The 20,397-nt window shown below is 43.7% G+C and overlaps 2 long non-coding RNA genes across 2 annotated transcripts in view; one reads left to right on the top strand and one right to left on the bottom strand.

The window, feature by feature from the left end:
• Positions 1-8,338: 8,338 nt before the first annotated feature.
• Positions 8,339-15,627, bottom strand: LOC104862545. Its single transcript, XR_780356.3, has 6 exons — positions 15,551-15,627; positions 14,195-14,323; positions 13,800-13,951; positions 10,323-10,362; positions 9,962-10,047; positions 8,339-8,397 (listed from the first exon to the last, which is right to left on the bottom strand). It is a non-coding gene; the product is annotated as an uncharacterized LOC104862545 (long non-coding RNA).
• Positions 15,628-15,850: 223 nt separating this feature from the next.
• Positions 15,851-20,397, top strand: part of LOC104862541 — an 8,336-nt gene continuing 3,789 nt past the window's right edge. The window contains exons 1-2 of the long non-coding RNA XR_780355.1: positions 15,851-15,926; positions 18,427-18,593. This is a non-coding gene — a long non-coding RNA (uncharacterized LOC104862541). The remainder of the gene's footprint in view (positions 15,927-18,426; positions 18,594-20,397) is intronic.

Genomic DNA, 20,397 nt, shown 5'->3' with positions numbered 1-20,397 from the left:
TTGCTTGATCTTTGTGCATTTGCAATTGCTCTTCTTCGTCTCTTCTTCACCTCATGGAGTCCTCTGTCTCCTTCGAGACCCAGCTTGGTGCTCCTCTTGGTCTGAGGAATGGCCCATTCCCTCAGTTACCCTTCACCGTTTCGGGCCCTGGTCCTTTCCCCCATCAGGCCCGAGATCCGTGCAGTATCTCATTGTGGTTCCTGTGTCGTACCCACACCGCGCTCAGGGCATGGCCCTTAGTAGGGGCTGCTTTCTTATATGAGGATGTGTAGTCCCTCCAAGACACCCACTTTGCTTCTTCCCCAAAGAGGGGAGGACAGGCGGAGAGGCCAAATGTCATTGCTGTAGGGGCTCAGTCAAAGGCGAGCATCTGGGCTCTGGCTCCCTAGATGAGTTTACCTAGCTACCTTTGAGAACAAGAGAAAAGCCCATAAAAATGGAAAAAATGAGTTTCCTCACAATTTGATCAAATTGGGCATGCAGCGAGTCTCCCCCAACCCCACCCAGTACACAGAAGTACTCCGATTTATATCCCAGGTAAAACAAACAGCAAGAAATATGCACACACAGATTTAGCTAGGCTTCAGCTCACAGGAGAGACTCAGGGAGTGGTGAATCCTCTTTGGCACCAGGACTGGGCCTTGGCAGCTTTTGCTGTCAGCAGGAAAAAGCTGGAGAAATAGCTTAGCCCTTAAAAATCTTAATTTTTGAAGATTCATTTTAACTTCTCAGTTACAATATGACTGAAGAATTGCATTTCACAAAAGACGTAATGATGGCATTTTGGAAAGTGATACTCAGGTTGGGGGTGTGCTTTAGGGCACGCTGTGCCCTAGGGGGACAGAGGCTGCCCCCTTGGATGGAAAATCCCAGCCCCTTCATGGCCAATACCAATCTGTCCCTCATTGACTGTCTCTTTTCCTGTAAATGAGTACACAAGGAAGGTTCTGACCCCCAGGGCTGAGCTGGGCCTCTTGCCACATCAGTACTCGGATTTGAGCTTGGGTCTCACAGGAGCTCCCACCTTTGAAGCCTCTTCCTCCTTTCTGTCCCTCCAGCCCTCCATCTTTCCTTCTCTAACTGCATTAATGCTCTCCCTCTCTTTCTCTGTTTGTCCTCTGAGATTGAATTTCCAGCTTTCCTTGGGACTGACAGAGGATAGAGAAAGAAAAGGGTCTGGATAAGGGGTGTATCTCCTCTCTTGTGAGCCCAGCTTTCCCCACCACCTCCAATGTGGCTCGAGAGGCATCTGCTCACCTGGAAGCCAGAACATTTCCTGCTGCAGCCTGATTAGATGCAGCCCTGCACTGCTGAGCCACTTCTTCAATCAGGTGCTCACCTATGCACGATGGGCTCATTATGTGGAGTTGAGCACTACTGTCATTTTACGTACACTTTAACGATTGATTTTGGGCAGAGAAGAATTCAGCAACAGTGGGGATGTACATGTTGCGTTTGCCTTCATATTACATTTTTAGAACATCGATTGCTGGCCCTGGAGGCATTTAGGAGGCTGGGGTTCTAACAAGAAACCCACAGCTGGATCAGTAAGGTGGGGGGATTTTCCAGGAGGAAGCTAAAGAGGGAGCAGGTGGGAGGACATCCTTAGAGGGAATTTTTCCCTTAGTTTCTATCCCTGGAGGCTGACAAGGTTCCCCAAGTTTGAGGGAGGACTTTTAAGGTCCTTACTTCTCGCTATTTTACAGAAGAGGCCAGGGAGGCCCACACTAGTAATGCATGACTCAGAACTTCACAGCCCTAGATTGCACTACTTCCTCCAATGGGCATTTGAGTTGGGATTTCCCGGGCAGGGTCTGCTTGGTCATAGGGCCATTTCGACAGATTGCAAGTTTTGAGAAGTTTCAAACCAAGGACTGTTTCCATTTATTTTTCATTTACAATTTTTGATTAGGGCTTGAAACTCACAGCCTGGGAATAGCTGTACCTGCCCTAAGTGTGGTACTGCAGATCCTGCTGCTATTTTCTTGATAACTCCATGCCAGTGGTTCTGGATGAGGACTGGTTTTGCCCCTTGTGGTACATTGTCTGTGTCTGGGGAAATGTTTTGGTTGTCACCACATGGAGGGAAGGTGTTACTGGAGCCCAGTGGGTAGAGGCCAGGGAGACAGGGCAGTCTCTTCAAGATGAAGGGTTGGCCAGTCCAAACTATCGGGAATGTCAAGTTTGAGAAACTCCACTCCAGACAGTTTCAAGTTTTCTTCCCCAGTATTTCTGTGTGCTCTGTGTCTGGATGGATGCTGACTCTGTACCATGTTTTGTGTTCTCTAAATGTTTCCATCTTTTTATATATGTGAGTCTCAATCCTAGTTCTTTTGCATATCCAGCTGTGTAATTTGGGCTACATTACTTAACTATTATGTCCTTCAACATCTCTGTAAAATGAGATAGCAGTATTTAGTTGAGGGTTGTTTTAATGATTAAAATTAATGCACATAAATAATGCAATAAATGACACTTATCTAGCACTTGTCATGGGCCAAGGCTGTGCTATGTTTGCAGTTTATTATGTCAGTAAAGCTTGAAGACAACTCTTTGAGATTTGTATAGCGATTACTTTCTTAATTTAGTAGAAAGTCAGTAAGTCGTAGCCATTGATGGCCTCATGTTTTTTCAAAATGGGAGAAAGCTTGCTGTACGGACTTTGGACTATGGGTATCCACTTTGCCTGTATTGGCTCTGTTTATGTCTATAGTTAGCAGGGGACTGGCTCAGCTGTTTGTGTCTGTTCCTCATTCTTTCCCTCCTCCAGAGTCAGCAAGCTTGGTCAGGCAAGTCCTTCTCCCGAGCAAGGGAATGAGGTTCAATCAGGAAGTCCATTTAAGGCCTGTCTTATCAACTTTTCTTCAGAGGCACCAGCAATGGTCATGCTCCACATAAGAATGTGTTCATCAACAACAGGCTGCACATACTGCACAACGGGAGTATAGGTTAGGCGTGTAGTGGGCTGTACCATGTAGGTTTCTGTAATCACACTCTATGATGTTGTGCAACAACAAAATTTTCAAGTGATGCATCTCTCAGAATACATCCTTGTTATTACACAGTGCATAACTATGTATAGAAAGAGATTTATTAGAAGTGACTTGCTCACAGGATTCTGAAGGCTAAGAAGCCCCATGATCTTGTGCCTGTAAGCTGGAGGTCCAGAAAGCTGGCAGTGTAATTTCAGTCCAAGCCCAAAGGACTGAGAACCAGTGACACCCTTTGCAAAAGTCCCAGTCTGAGCCCAGGGCCAGAGAACCAGGAGTGAGGGCAAAGAAGACGGATGTCACAGCTCATACAGAGAGCAAACATTTTCTCCATTTTAGTTTTTTCCTGGACACACACCTGAGTGGATGACACTCACCTGCTTTAGGGGAAGCTATGTGCGTTGCTCAGCCTGTGAACTCCAATGTTACTCTTTCAGAAATGCACACACAGACACACCCAGAAATCCTCCGTCATCTGCTCCCTGGACTTCTCTTAGCCCTGTCAAGTTGACACATAAATTAATCCTCACAAAGTCCTTACTTGCCTTGGGTCTGCTAACATTCCTTTGGCCAGAGTGAGCCACATGGCTGAGTGCTTCATCAGAGATGGGGCGCATGACCCCTCTGAGGTAGGTGGCACTGCAAAGTCATGAATCAGGATGAGGTGAAAATAGAGGGGCTGATAGCACGATCTTCTGCAACTCTAACCTGTTCTGTCCAGCCAAATCCAGGTGCTCAGAAGGAAGCACTGAGTCTCCTTCCCTGTCAAGGGAGCTCAGAGAAGCTTTGTAAGAAGTCCCCCTTCCTTTTCCCCACCCTCCCATGAGTTATGCTGTACTCTGGGATGTGGACATTGAAGTTCTTGGCCAGTGCCCAGCACCATCTTGCTAATGGGTTCCTGGCTGGGGCAGCCTGGCCTCATATTTTCCAGGGATCCAGGGAAAGAAAGGCAGGGCAGGTTCTACCTCATACCCAACTAATAAAGCATTTATAGATGTAGAGTGAGATATTACACCAGGAGGGGGTGAAAAAAAGGCCACTTTGAAAAGCCTTTCTAAAGCCTTCTCTCCCATCTGTTCAGCTCATGAGAAGGCTCTGTTTTCCGTACTTAAAGGATTTGTAAATTCATTACCAACAAGTAAAATGTACAAAGCACACACAGAGGCATCAAGGTCTGATTCACCATCTGCTGGGGACTTGCACCCTTGCAAACATTGTGGATCTGTTCCCCATTGTAAGAGGTGCAGACTAGGGCCCTCCCAGGCCCAGAGAAGCCAGTGGATACCCGGCTTGTCCATCACATTTTATTGTACCAGGGAAGGACTGCACAGGCCCTGGGTCTGCTTCTTCCTCCCTCCTTCCCCTATTTAGCCCTGTGGAGCTGGGGGATGCTTCTGGTGTGCTGTAAAGAATATTGTCCTAGCCCCCCAGATCATGGCAGTGGAGATGGAGAACTCCCTGGAGACCACTGTAGTTCCCAGGCTCCCTGCTCAACTGAGGCTGTTTTGGCTGATGTGGGTGGGAAGAGCATCTGAGCTGGTTTTCCCTCATGCTTCCTGCTTTCAGGCCTTTCCATTGCTTGGGCTGGAGGAGTCCACTTAGGCCTGGTCCTGGCAGATGTGCAGCTGAGGCAGTCTGTTTTTGGCACCCTGGGCCAGTGGCCTCCTGGCTCCCTCCTCCTTCTCGTCTTTCCGAATCCTTGCTGCTGTGGCCATGTGACTCCTGCTGCTCTGGCCCCTGAGACCACCCTGCCTTCATTCTGGGTGGAAGGAGAGGCTCTCTATCTAGTCAATGATGCTGTGCCAGCTTCCCATCATTATGATAAAACAGCTGAGAGTAACAATTTAAAAGAGGCAAGTTTTATTTTGGCTCATGATTTCAGAGGGTTAAGTCCATGGTCTGCTGATTCCATTGCTATGGGCCTGTAATGGGGTGGAACATCATGGCAGAGATATAGTGGAAGAAAGTTGCTCACCTCATGGTAGCCAGAAAGCAGAAAAAGAGGGAGGAGGAGAAGGCCAGGGTAAAATATACCAGCACACAACTCCAGTGACCTACTTTCTCCACCTGGACCCCACTCCTAGAGTTCCTACCAGCTCCCAATGGTCCATTCAATTAGGAACCCATCAATACGTTAATTCATTGACAAGATCAGGACCCTCATGATCTAATCACTTCCTCAAAGCCATGCCTCTGAACCCTGTGGTACTGGGGACTAAGCCTTCCCTTTAGATCCAAGCCAAAAGAAGTTAAAAAAAAAACCACATACTGGGTAACTAAATAGTGAATCATTAAGATGGAGTTGGTGGAACCCAAGATAATAAAAGCTAAGCAAATTCTCTCTGTGGGGTCTCAGAAGAGATCTGTAGGATCAGGAGTTGGCAATCTAGTGACCTATGGAAGACAGGTCCAAGCAGAGGGAACAAGTGCAAAGGACCTAGGGTGACAATGAGTTCGGTATGGCCTAAGAACAAAGAGGAGGCTAGGGTAGGCATAGCCCCATGTGCACAAGGGAAAGTGACATGCAGAGGTCCAAGGCATTAACAGGAGCACTGGAACATTAAGCCTTAATAACCAGCTCAGCCTCTGTACCGAAAGCAATGGTAACCACAGGTACAGTTTTAGGAAGGAGAAAAACATGATCTGGTTTGTTTGTTGGAGGGAAACAGAGTGGGAGGACACTGGTGCTTGGACTCCAGTGATGGTGGAGAAGATGGTGAGAGTCACCCTGATTAAGGATGTGTTTTGAGCTCCAGACAGCAGAACTTGCAGATGTATGAGATGTGAGTTAGAGACAGCAAAGATGAAGAATGAGAAAAAGCGCCTCAGCCTTTGTAAACTCTGGTGATCTCACAATGATATAGTTACATATTTGATGGACATGCAATGATGTAATCAGTTATATAATTGAATATAAAACTGCATCTTACTATAGCTTAAACAACAATAAAAAAAAGTCCAAATGCATTTAAAAAAATGCCTGTGGGGCCTCAGCCTGTCCAAAAGCAATAATTCAGTGTGGATTATATGGCTACTCATATCTTCTCTCCTTCATTCCTTTTGTATGTGCAGTCATGGAACTCTGCTTTCCCTCTCTTTCATCTCTGCCTGGCATATTGCTTCCTCTATCTTCAGGTCTCATCTAGATATGAATACTCAAGAACTTCCTAAGATGTACCAGCTCTTCCCCTCTGGTCCTCCCAATGAAGTCACTGCGCTGTTTGTTTATTTCCCTTCTTCATTTATAGGTGTATAATGCATGAAGCACTAGATCTAAATTCCCATTATAATGTAGAATTTCTTTAAATATAACAGATCCCTCACCCATTTTTGTTTCTTTTCTTTCATACTAGGGATTGAACCCCGGGTCTTTTGCATGCAAAGTAAGTGCTCTACAATTGAGCTACATCCCCAGTCCTTTTTAAATTTCGTTTGCTAAATTGTCCAGGCTGGCTTTAACTTGCAATTGTCCTGCCTCAGCCCCCTGAATACCTGGGATTACAGTTTTGCAACACATGGCCTGGCTTTCTCATTGATTTGTTGTTGTTGTTGAATCGGTTGACTCTTCACTAGCCTCCTCACAAACCTGTTTGTTCTCTTGGTGAGCTAAGCCACTGTATTCTTCACTTCCAGGCCTTTTTGCCTGGCCAAATGTCATCCATACTCCATGATGTAGCTCAAAACCACTGCTTTCTTAACTGTTTAAGTGCACGCTCATATTCCTTTTTCAAATAGAAAACTAAGAGCAGGTCCAATACCACTCTCCTTAGAAAGACCTGCTTGCAGTGTTGCCCTTGGCTGACATCTGGGAACATGGCCAGTAAATGGTCTCCTTTGCTTACACACGACATGTTCCCTCCATGACATGGTGGCTCTCCATGTCTTAGTTGTGTTTAAGCTAAACCACTTGCTTTACAACCTGAGACCAGAAATTTGGAACACAAAAAGCAGACTGCCTAGCTGGCACAGCACCAACAAGGACGTTATCACTGGGTGTCTTGGGGTCACCCTGAGCAGAAGCATCACGCACATATTGCTGAACTTTCCTTGCTGAGAGAGGGAGAGAGCAGGGGAAAGCTAGCACATGGATTCCTCTAGACACCGGGGTGCTTTTCCCCTTATAATCCAGCTGTGTGTCTTACTACATCATTTTGCATTATGGGCTAAGTCCTGTGAGCAATCAGAATGAATATTCAAACATGGTCTCTGGGACCCACGGCACATGCTCATTTGAGCAATTAACATTGTTGTGCTATTATATAACCATTTTTCTATTATATAACTAATGCTTATATGTAGGCCCTGTACTCCCACAGGACCCTGAAAGACACAGATGTGCCTTGTTTATACTTGAATTCTACTGCACACACCACACACGTCCGGACAGCCAGCCAAAGCCCAAGGAGTACCTGCGGAGACAAGGACAGAAGAAATAAAGCAAACCCCAAAGTGGCCAGTGGTTGGGGAATAGTTTCATGGCTGACTGTGGGCAAGTAGCTGCTATTTTAATGCTATTAAAGGTGTTCTGTCTCCTGGAGCAGAGGGATGCTAAACTGATCATGCTGTAGTAGGGTTTCCAAGGACAAGCTGAATTGATCAGGCCTAGTAGGGTTTCCAAGTAATTCTTAGTCATAAGGAGGCCAAGCATGCTCTGCTCAAACCCTGGGGAGAGAGAGAGCTCCTGTGTTAGATAAAAAAGATAGAAAAGTGGAAGAAACAGTTTTTCAGTGCTGCTTTCCAACGGTATATCTGCACCCCAGGGCCTCACATCTTCAGTTTGGAGGCAGCACCAGAAAGCTACAGAGTATCAAGGGGGTTTATTTTGTTTTGCAAAAGCATAGAGGTACTCACATGTGCATATATGCACAGATATGTCTCTGTAGTCACTTCCAAAATTATATGAGTATATATATGAATGGTCTTTTCTATATACATGAACGGTCTTGTTTCCCTTACGCCTGTGCTTGTTCAGGTGTATGTAAACCATGTGGATTTGCAAACATAATTACATGTGTTCACACATCTGGCATGTGCAGGCATGTATGCTTATCTACATCTTTGCATGCCAGCATGAGCCTGTGTCACATATAAATGTGCATACTGATCCTTGCTTATCTGCTCTGTTCTGAGCACAGACAGCTGCTTTAATAATATCTGCAGCTGAGCATGTGCACTAACTGCTGTGGCCCATCCTACTATCAGGATTGTTTCAGCCCTTGCAGGATTACCAGTGCTCAGTGCAGTTTAAATATATCTCCAGTCCTAATCCCTAAACAAAGACGCAATGATTTCTGCTAAATATGTTGGATTATTTATTAAGATAAAGTCAAGCAAATGAAAAGCCACATCTGGCGGGACACTGATTGCGGTTCAAACTGGAAGATCAGGAGACTGGATGCATCTCTTTCTGTAACGGGGAGGGAGGAGGTTAAAGAAATGCAAGGCCAGGGAGTGATGAAAACAGCCAGATTCCTAGAGACAGAAAGGCCACTGCTTGAGGTGACAGTAGTGCACTGCTCGTGCAGACATGCCAAGGTTGGGAAGAGAGGAAAATCCAGCCTCCCCCACTGGCTAGGATAAAGCTCAGGCCGTTCATTGAAGATCATGGACCATGAGCCCGGCCAGGAATGTGAGACCACAAAGGAGAAACAAAGAGCTCCTGCCTCCCGAGCGCCAACTTCCCTCAATCAGGCATTGTGCTAGAGGAACAGAGGAGCCGCTGCCAACTATAGAACATTGTTAGGCAATAGGAGGATGTATTCTGTTCTCTAGAAACCTGTGGTCTTGGTGGGCACCCAGAGAGGATTCCAGCTCATGCAGGAACCTCTGATAATGAGACTAGGAAGCCTGCATGAGCCTATGGGAGCTCCTGAGTACAGAGGGGAAGGTCAGAGATGCAGCAAAGCTTGCTAGCTCCAGAAAGCAGAGAAGCCAACTCAGGGAGATCAGAGAGACTGGAGAGTGGACTCGTCACGTCTGAAGCCAGAGTGCTCCTTTCTCTGCTGTTCCATGCCCCCAGACCTCCTAATGTAGTCAACAAGGCTGTTGTTTTGCACACAGACAAAGTTCTGATCTGAAATCTGCAGGAAGATCTAAGTGTTGGCTGTGAGCTTCAGTGAGTAGCAACCTCATCACACTCCAGAGGGTTCTGTAGAATACAGGTACAATGGACTGTAGTTTTCAATTCCTCTAAATGAGACAACATGCTGAGACATTATTCAGCAATTGCATGTATGAAGCTTGTGTTAGATCCCATGGGAGGAAGTAAGAAAGTATAGTCCTGCCTTGAATGAAATAAGACTCATGTTATCATTGATATTGTTTGGACTTAAATCTGTTATCATTCCTTTTTTGTCCATATGCTCCTATATGTTCTTCTAATATCTTCTTTTGTTTACCTCCTTTGCTGACTTATTAACAACAAGTCTTAGTTGTGTTATTTTAATGGTTGTTTTAGGGTTTATAGATACATATTCGACTTATTACAGTCTACCTTCAAGTGATATAATACCATTTCACATATAAGAACTTTACCATCTTATCTTCCTATTTCTCCTCTCCTTTGTCTGACATGTTCTTTCTATACATGCACCATATACATTGCTAATACTTTTGCTTTAAATAGTCAATTATCTTTTAATGTAACGTAAAGAAGAAAAAGATATTATGTAATCATACACTAACCCACACAGTTACCATTTTCAGTAGTCTTTGCTCTGATATTGATTTTCTGAAAGTTATTTTTGCTCAGCATAGAATGTTAGCATGGCAGTTTTATTCTTCTAGTATTTAAAAGACGTTGCTCCACTCTTACTTTGCTTACAGTGTTTCTGATGAGAAATCTGCTGTTACCTTTGTCTTAATTTCTCTCTATATAAAGTGTTTCTTCTCTGTTTTCAAGGTTCGTATTTTTCATCATTCATTGTCTATGTCACTTTCCTCATTGCTGGGAGAAAACACTTGATACTCACAATTTAAAGGAAGAGAGGTTTGTTTCTGCTTACAGTCACAATTCCTTCTCTGCTGGTTCCAAGGCAGAAAGAGCGTGGGGGAAGGCCTGGATGGAAGAAAGCGGCTCTTATCCTGGAAGCCATGCAGGGAGAAGGGGGTGACAGGGAGGATTTACCCCCTTCCAGGACACACCCCCAGTGACCCGCCTCTTCTGACCAGGCTCCACCTCCCAACAGCCCACACAGCCACTGACCTTACCAGCGGTTGAATGCACCAAGGAGTACGGCTCCTCCATGATTCACCCACCCACTAAATGCCCCATTAATGAATGCATGAGAAATTTTTGGGGGTGGCAATTTTAATTTAAATTACAATACTCACTTTGAGTGTTTTGACAGGAAAAGCACTTGACACAAGCCAACTTCAATTTCAAATAAAATGTTTCAGGAAACAAAAAATAAGGGAATATTTCAACCTAATAATAAGCATCAGCAAAATTTTACAGTTGACATCATGCTTAATACTTTTCTCCTAACAGCAGGAAATGTCCACTCTCACCACTTCTATTCAACATTGTACTAGAGATTCTAGACAGTGGAGTAAAGTAAGAAAAAGAATTAAAAAGGAAGAAAGGGAAATGTAAAACTATCATATATCTAGGCAAGATAAATTACTATTTCAAAGTGAATACCCATGCTAAAAAGCCTATGGGATATAGCATTACATACAAAATACAACTAGAATTAGCAAGTTTAGCAAGTTGCAGAAAAGAAGATCTATATAAAAATTTCAATGGTATTTTTATTAGCAAAGAACATCAAAAGTTGAAACTTTAAAAATACCATTTGTAATACCATAAAGTTATAAAATGCTTAAGGATAAATCTGGCAAATTATTTCTCATACACTGAAAACTGTAAATCATTTCTGAAAGAAACTGAATAAGTCTTAAATAAGACATATCAAGTTCATAAATTGTCAAATCAATATTGCTTAGATGCTGCCTGTCCCCAAATGATCTCTAGATACAGTGTAATTCCAGTTGAAACCAAAGAACTTTCTACGTAGAAATCAATAAGCCAAGTCTAAAGTTCCTATGGGAATGCAATATAGCCAAACAAACTCTGCAAAACCTAAGAACTAACACTAAGACGTAGGTAGAAATGCTCACAGTATCTCTGTTTGTAGTATCCCCGACCAGACAACTATCTAAATATCCATCAAAAGGTAAAGAGATAATATAACTGTGTTCTCTGCATAAGCCTTTGCTGGTGTTGACCAAGGTGGACTCCAGAGAAGGTTGAAATCAAATTCATTGACATCATCTGCAAGTTTGACCTTGGCCACTTCCAGACCATAGAGGAGAAGAAAGTTTTCATGAGACCACATAAGAAAGACTTAACAGTTAAGGTACCTAATGTTAGGAGCGTATTTTGCAGCAGGTAGGAGCTTAGTAAAAGTAGTTTCCCAGTGGGGAGAAAAAAACGAATTACTAGTAGACAAATCAATGTGGGTGAATCTGAAAATAATTGATGTGTGAAAAAACACCAAAAGAGGACATTACATGATTCTACATAAATTTACAAAATGTACACTCTGATATATAGCAATAGAAGACAAATGGTCCCTGGGATGATGGGTCAGAGAAAATGAGGAAGAGTGAGAAGGAGGGAAACCCAGGGGAAGGTGATACTTATGACGGTGGTGACAGTGTCATGGGTGTAATGCACACAAATATTAACAAATTGTTGACTTAAATATGTATAATTTATTGTATGTGTACCATGCCTACAATGAAGCTGTCAAATAAATTAAGAATAAAATAATAATTATGTTTTGATTAATTGATAACAAAGGCAGAGTCTGATTGTAATGGACACCTACAGACATACTCTATTGTTTGTTGATTCACTCCACATGGCATTTATATAATAAATTGATGCTGAAAGGGTCATTTCTGTACCCTTGAAGTAGATGCATTTGTTGAACATAAATTGAGCCTCTTGTGTGTGAGGAGAAAAACCAAAACAATGAAATGTGAAAAACCAGACTATTGAGAGGCACAAATGGTCATTGTCAAGTCTAGAGTAGATTCTAGGCAAACTGGGGAGTCTTGAAAAGAGTGTGAATATTATTCTTTGAAAAGGCATTAAATGCTCGTTCTGAATAATCTTTGTCAGGAAGAACATGGGTTGAACCTTGCCTTACTCTCTCCATCTGGCCTGTCTCACAGGATAAATGCAGGAAGTCACATGTAATGAAATGTCAAAGTGCAGAGGGAGCAGACCATCATGCTTAGTGAGGCTCTTCTCTGTTCTTCAGGGAAACTACACATCTCCAGAAGAACATGGCCATGTAATGAGGCTCCACCAGGAGAAAGCAGAGCCCGGAAGTGCCACAGGAGTGACAGGTGCTGACAGAGGACACTTTGTAGTCTCTGGTCCTGGACATATGAGGGTGATGTAACACTGTTCCTTCCCAGCATTGTGAAGGTGGGAAGAGCTGGGCCGCCTGGTAGTCACATATTTTCTAGTGCTCACCTGTGGGCTCTATCCTGTTGTTTATCCAGCTCCTCTGGTCCTTCCTTGTTATGGTCTGCAGGATTTTTTTTTTTTTTTGTACTGGGGATTGAACTCGGGTCCTTGCGCTTGCAAGGCAGGCCACTGAACCGCTGAGCTAAATCCCCGGACCCTTTAGGATTTGATTCTAGTCATCTCTCCCTCACAGTCTTAGCGTTGCTATGGGCAAGCCTATTTTAATTTTGTCCATCCCATAAAGGTTTTTTTTTTAAGGAAGAACTTCATTAGAAGACTCAGAGAAAAGCAAAACAAGTCAAAGGTACAAAGAAATGATGAAATAACAGAGTAAGGAGCTTTATCTTCCCAGACTCCAGCTACCACAGCAAGGGCACCTAGGATCCAACTCTTTTATTCAACTGCATTAGGCATCAAGGCCAGCCTAGACTTCCCAAATTTCTCACTCAAGGCTAGTTTCTAGTTGGTGCTGCTCCTGCATCTTGAGTCCCTTTTAGTTTGGGAGCCATGTGAGTTTTCTCTGAATCTCAGGCTGTACGTTCTGGATCTTGGCAGCTGCTTTCCTCCCTTCTGAAGGGAGGGAGCCTTAGGCCTTTCATATTCCAACCCTGTTTAAGACAGGGGTCATGTCTATTTAGGTTAAATTCTATTCCTTATGCACAGTGAGGCATGTAGCAATCAGGAAGTACTCAGTAAACACTTGTTAGAGGAAAGCGTGCCACTGAGACTCAGCACTATTTCACCCAACCTGTCTGATTATCCCTCCTGCAGTTATGGACCACCCTGGCCAAAAAAGCATCTCACCTGAACTATTAGTTATATTTTTTTGAAACCTGATTTCAAAAATGTACCAGAAATCTGCTTTTGTTCCCAGCTCTGCCATGTGGGAGAACTCACTGGGTGATGGGGTGTCATGTCACCCAATGTTTTGAGTCTCATTTTTCTTATTAGTACAGTAAGTGTGAAAATCATAATTTGAGTCACTTAGAGAAGGCTCTAAAACCTTTCCCAAATGTTATTAGCCCTCCTCCAAATGTGCTACAGCACTTCATCATCTGCATAGGACTGAACACAGGCTAGGTGTGGGGACAGGTTGCTTATTCCTTCCCGCTTATCCTATTCCAGGCACCACAGCCTCTGGGAGGGGAGCTCTCCAGGCCTGGCTGGCATCTCTGCTTGGTGAGTTTAGGAGGAACAGAATCTAAGCAGCTGTTTTCAGTGCCTCTTCTTAGTGTGTGTTGCAGGGCAAGTGTGATACCCGGAGCTGGCTGAGAATGTGTGGATAATCAACATGAAGTAGAATGAAATCAAGCAACTGGACTCACCTGCTAATGATAGGCTCTAGCCTCACCCCGCCTTACTGGTTGTTATTTTCGACTGTGCACCTGCTCGCAGAACAAAGTTCAGGGGCCCAGACTGTGAGGGCAAGGTGCGGAGTCACCACACAGACTCCGGGGAGGTTTCTGGAACGCTTCCGCTGTACTCAGGAAATGCACAGGTTTATATAGGGTAAGACAGGGTGGAGCCAGGGTGGAGTTGGGATATTTGGCACGTCATTATTGGCCACATGTTAGTTTTTGGATGCTTTAGGGGCTGAGGGAATGGAGTCAGGACTTTAGTAGTGGTTTTAGAGAGAACAGTTTATCTGCCTAAAGTCAGATCTCTACATACCCGAGGGGGCGGAATATTCCAGCCCTAATAGGCCTCGGAGTTTACTCACAAGAGATGGGTGCAGCATTCCTGACTCAGCCAGACATTAATCTGATCCTCAGTTTCCCCTCTTGTCTTTGACTCCAAGCCTCAGCCAAAAGGACCACATTTTTATGATTTTGTTACTGGAACATCTGATCTTTAAAATAAAGAACAATAACAATATGCCAAACAAGGTTAAAATATATGGGATCCCAATATCAATCCACGTATCCAACTACTCAAATTATTCCATCCAGCCTGAGTTTATAACCAAATGGTATCCCACACATTATTTAAAGTTACAACATCTAACGCCTGGGTATTAATTCCACCCAAACCATGTTTAATTGGATTTGCAAGTTGAGTATGGCTGCTTGGACATCTTGAAATAGCAGGATGGTCTTTTTGAAGGCTTGGGTGGTGTTTTTTGTTAGCTGGTTGACCGTTGTTGTCGTCGCCACTTGATTTTGTGAGGTGACTGTTGCTGTTGTTTTGGTGGAAATAGCTTCCAGGGAAGACAAAAGGACCTTCGGCCACCATCACATAGCTGTCGGACTCCCCTGCTGACCAGGCTCCCCTCCCAGCTCAGCAGGCCCCGGTGACACGAAGCTGCAGGTCTTTCCGCTCCAAAACTACTTTGGAGCTCCCAGCTGTGTCGGACTGGGCTTTGGAGGAGGAGGCTGGGCAGCCCAGAGGCTGAGGGCCCTGAAGCCATGCTAAGGTCCTATGAAAGGATTGGTTCTCCTCATCTGACCAGTAAGATGGCAGCGCACAGGATGGAGGCTGCCATCTTGGACAGGAAAAGGTAGACTCTTCCAGATTACCATTATTCCAGTGATAAGGGGGTTTTAGCTGGGGCATTTTATCAACAGGAAGTGAGAGACCGGTGGGCTGGGCTGATGCCTTTGGGGAAGAAGAAAGCAGAAGAGACAGTCCTCCTGCGTCACCTTTTTAAAGAGGCTTTTGTCCACCATCTTTAGAGCGCTCAGGGAGCCCTACACCCACCTGAGTTTGGGCTGGAAACGTTTCTGACACCTTTAAGGCATGAGGAGCCTTTACTAAGGAGTGCTGTACTGGCTGTTCTTGACTCATGACATTACCCATAATAGGAGGGATCCTTACCCGAAACTTCAATATTTACCCAGTATACGTGAGTCCCCTGTTTGGGTGCCACTGGTGATAATGTCATTGCTCTGCTATGCCTTTGTCAGACTCAAGGTCTCAAACATGCTAAAGATATAATTCACTGTACTAATTCTTTCAGTAAATTGTCTCCTGGTATCTATTTGCCAGTTCACGTAGTTCTACATTTTGGTGTTGGGGGGGGCACACGATTAGTTGAGTCCCTTCAGGGCCAACAGTTGCCATTTTTGCTTATTCTTACCAAGTGCCATCCCAAGATTCTTCACATTCAGAATCCCTGGGAGTGGAGTGTTGCTAAGTAGCTCCCTTTCCTGAAAGCAGGACTTGAGTTAAAGCTCCTGAAGCTCAAGTACAAGGGCAGATAGCTGTATGGCACAGTGGGGAGGGGGCTGTCATAATAGCTCATTGTTCTGTCTTCTCCGTACCCAAGTCTACCCTCCTTCCCCTGCCGGTGCTTACCAGCATCCCCCTTCAGGCTCTAGCCCCAGTCTTCTCCAGGGCAACTCTTGTCTCTCCTGTTCTCACTGCACCCCAACTTCAAGTCTCAGCTGTCTTCACATCTCCCCCAAGAAACTTTCCTTGACTCTTGGAATCTGATAACTGACTCTCAGGATGAGGTGAGCAGTGCTGATGTGTGTGCAAGGTGCTCTGGAGAAATAAATTGTGCAAAAGGTGAACACAGACTTGGAGAAGAAATTCTAGCTCTGGCAAAAGACTGAAGAACCTGGAGGCTGTGCCCACCCCTCAGTGAGTAATGGGCCCCTCAGTCTTGAGTTATGGCCACATGCTGGATTATCATTTTGAATAGTTCAGCAGGGCTGCAGGAGGGGCAGGCAGGTGCACTCAGCAGCCATTTTAGCAATCACCCAGGGCTGATTTTGGCAGGGGCATCACTGGCATATAGATACTGGGAGATAGTTTACTGAAAGAATTAGTACAATGAATCATATCTTTAGCATGTCTGAGACCTTGGCAATTGAGCCAGCAGGGAGAAAACCAGAAAGTAGGTTTCCAGATCTGGGGTCGTCAGGATCCCCATACTTGGTAACCAATATAAAAACCCAGGCGTCTGCTATATTTACAGGACATATGTGAGATTTATAAGCAGGCTTGCTGCTAACAAGACATATTCAGAGGCAAGGCAATGTGGCACTAAGGTTATTCAATGAGGTCAGAAAACTGGTTTGAAATCCTACATTAGCCTCTGACTAGATGGGTGAATCACAAAACATCCCCAAGCCTCAATTTCTCAAACTATGATATGAAAAAAGGCAACTATCACTGCTCTTTGTATCCATAGTGGCAGCGTGGGAATCAAAAGAGATAATGCACTTGAAATCACTTTATAAGCTATACAACCATTTTACAAGCGCGATACACTATCAGTATCTGTGACAATCTCTCTCTTTTTCACTGTACATTTGCTATACATAATTGCATTTATTTTGGGAGAATATATATATATTCCTGTGGTCTCACCATCCACCTAGGTTACTGCCCAGGTACCTTATGGAGCAGTCCTCTGCTCTTACTCATATTCTTCATGTCCAAATCCAACATTTTTATTTTACTCTTTTCCCTAAGGCGATGTGTTCCTCAGTCATCAGGGTAAAACATTCTTTCAGAGAAAGGCTGTATTAGTACAATTATCACTTTAGGGTGTATACTACTTTGTACAATGTGCACCTATGAAGGAATGAGTCTGCAAGTGTGGGGATTTGAGGGAAGCTCTAAGGTCAGAAGTCTTCAGTGTCTCCAGTCCTGAAGGTCAGGTTACTTGGGAGAGAATAGAAAGCCCAGAAATCCACGAAGCTCACTTCCTGCTCTAATCTGTCCCCCACCTACCCACTCTGCACAGCCAATGCAGTTTCCATGTTCATTAAGCAGTTTAGTCTCAAAGCATAATCTTATGGTAGCCTTCTAAACATTGCAATTAGGTTCGGTCTGCTTGTGAACTTGTGAGTGTCTCCTCATACCTGGAATGTTACACTGAGGGCTCAGAACACAGTGCTGAAGTCAAACCTGTAGCTGGTTTTACATGCCCTATGCCAAAGTGCCCACCAGAAAACTAATCAAAACCTATTTTGAAATACTGTAGTGCATCATTCATACTTTAGTAGATGTTGTGGATCTCTCAGAAAAGACAGACTCTGGGGAAGCTCAGCCCAGGCAAGAAATGACTTAGGATGCAAGAGAATCCCACGAAGGCAGGCGAGAATTCCATCTTTTATTAATATTGAGTGCTTGAATCATTTACTCCCTCATGAAAGAACCTGTGGCTTACTGTATTCTAGTCCAGTCTAGTGATCCAGCATGGTTTTAAGGCAAAAGATGAGATCTTTGAATTGAGTCTGCATGAAAAGGAAATATCTTGATAGGAAGAGTTAAAGAAGAGTGAGAGGTCAGACACTGTGGCTATAAGAAAACCACCAGTAAAGAGTAAGGAAATAGCTGATGTTTTGCATTAGCAGTTAAGCAGGGAAAATGAGGCGAAAGAGGGAAAGATGAAACCAGAAATGTGAATAGAGCCAGTATTCAGAGGACCAGATAGGAAAGATTATGGAATTTAAACATTTGGGTGTAGGCAAATGGAAACCCACCTGGGAGTAAGGGACCCATCGGAGATCTTAGGCTGGGACATGGCACAGTCAGACTTTTGGCCCAGTCACAAAGTCAAGGGGACAGAGAATGAGGTAGGGAAGAGAATAAAGGCAGAGAGAACAGGAGACACCTGTCACAGACATAATGAGGTGCAGAAATGGAAAGTGACAATGGGAGGGAAAAGACTGGGATGGAATCAGGAGGGAAATTATCATAACCTGATGGCTGTTTGGGCATGGGACTCGAGGAGTTGGAGGGGCCCAGCTTGAATGACTGGAAAAATGTCCCGAGAAACACACAAGCGCAGGAGCAGATGATGAGCAAGAAGAGCTCCATTTTGGCCAAGCTGAATTCGATGTTTAATCGTCTGAGATTTCAGGGAGCTCCATTGGCACTGTTCGGTGATGTTACAATTTCCTCTCAGCAACCAGAAGCTCTAAGCTGTGGAGAAGCTGATGTTTCCCTCTCGTTTTTTTTCTTCTTTTTCTGTGCGGCCTTTCTTTTCTTTCTTTCCAGTGTTTCCTTACTAGACATAACCATGCTACCCCCTCCACTGCAGCACCTTCCTATCTTCATGGAGTAAAAGATGGAAGGCAGAAGCCCTAAGACAAGAAGAGAAGGGAAAAAGATGTCCATGTACTGAAAAGTACCCATGGCTCAGTGTGGATGGACTGTATCAACTAGTATGTATTTCCAACTATCAACTTCTTATTAAGATCACAGCACAGCCTAGGATTATGGATACCTGATGCACCCTTTTTTATCCTACCGTTCAGTGTTCATGTCCTACTCACCCATCACCCTTGGATCTAGAGCCTGACCAGCCCACACTGTTCACCTCCACACTTTCCTAACGGTGCACTTGTCATTCAGCACACCCTACACCCTTTCTCCCCTCACTAAGAAGTCTTACCCTTTTGGGGGGCTGAGCATAAGCCCCAGCTTCTCCAGGCTGCCTGCCCCGGTTATTGTAGCCCCCTTGATAGGTCACTGTGTTCAGTGAGCACACTCCTCGGAGTGCTTCATTGTGTACATCTCCTGTAGTGTTCCTTAGTGATTTCAGTAAGTTTCCAACTCCCTGGGGAAAGCGTACTCATAACTAAGCTCATAGTTGAAGATTACCTGGAGGCCATTGCCCCTTGCACCTGCCCAGCCGCTACACTTCTAGGGCAATCTGTTTTGCTGACAGAGTTCACTCATTGAGAGAAGAATGATGTCTTAGGAAACATAAGACGTTTTTGTTCAAAAAACGAGACTAGCAAAAGAAGAAAGAAATAGAACCAGAAAAGCTAGGGGAAGAAATGGAAGAAGGCAGCGCTATTGAGTGTCCATTTGATCAGAGACGGGGGAAGAGGTTTAGGAATGACTTCTGTCTGGTGGAGAGGAGGACTTCAGTGAAAACATATGGAGAGCCCTGGGATATTGCAGGGCTGTTTTTTTTCCCTATAGCATGCAAGGCTTTGAGGCATCTTAAAACTATTTAAATTGCTTTTCTTTTGTTGTTATCACAAAGGGATTTAGTTGTATTTCTATTGCAATTAATAACGTAGCAAATAAATTACAAGTAACTTTGTGTCAACAATATTTCAAACTCTTATTGTCATGGAGGAGAATGAGCAATCCCTCAGACATTTTAGAAAACAAAAAAATCAATATAATTTTTAATGAACATGGATTATGTGCCTTGCTTATGCAAGGTACTGTGGGCAATTTAGAAAAAAAAGTGTAACACCAAATCAATAAAAATATTATTTAAAGTTTTGTTTAAGGGACATTTAAAAATATACAAAGAAAGAAGGTGCCCATCACTCATGTGTTACTGCCTGAAAGATAACATGTTAGCATGTTTGCCGTAAGTCTTATCTTTTTAGAGAAAAATGCCGATGTTCTGGAAACAGAGTGAAATTTTTAAATAATACAAGAAAAAAACAAAGATGAAGTAAAATATCATGAACCATACCATCTAGAAATAATAATTATAACCAAGTGAACATCATTCTGGATATCTTTCTGGGCAAACACAGTCAGCAGAGGTCATCTGGGGTGTTCCTTTTGGGACATAGAATCCTGCCTTAAAATATATTTAATTTTGCTTGACTTTAACCTATAAAACAGTATCTGATGTTAAACTGTAAGACTATCCAAACTTCAAATAACTGGATCCTCACCATTGGGATGAACTTTTCCAGAAAGATTCCATTAAGCTTTTTTAAGAAAGGAATTTAAAACACATTAAGAAGTGAAAAATATTATTTTTTAAGTGATGCTTGCCCACATAATAACTGCATATGTTTTTAAAATTTACTTTAGTTTTCTGGTCACCTGTAATCAAAATAATTACAGGGCTACTTTCCTGTGATGGTAACTTGGTTTCCAGAGATGCCTATTATGTTCTTGCATTTTACAGTGATTTGTTGTTTGCAAATGGTCAAACAATTGGTCTCCATTTTTTTTTTTTTTTTTTTTTTTTTTTTTTTTTCCCTCTGT

The sequence above is a fragment of the Fukomys damarensis genome, unplaced genomic scaffold, assembly GCF_012274545.1.
Source record: "Fukomys damarensis isolate Sample0158 unplaced genomic scaffold, DMR_v1.0_HiC HiC_scaffold_18, whole genome shotgun sequence".
In the NCBI taxonomy this organism is placed as follows: domain Eukaryota; kingdom Metazoa; phylum Chordata; class Mammalia; order Rodentia; family Bathyergidae; genus Fukomys; species Fukomys damarensis.
The sequence above is the reverse complement of the archived record's forward strand: the minus strand, read 5'-3'. Positions and strand labels throughout refer to the sequence as shown.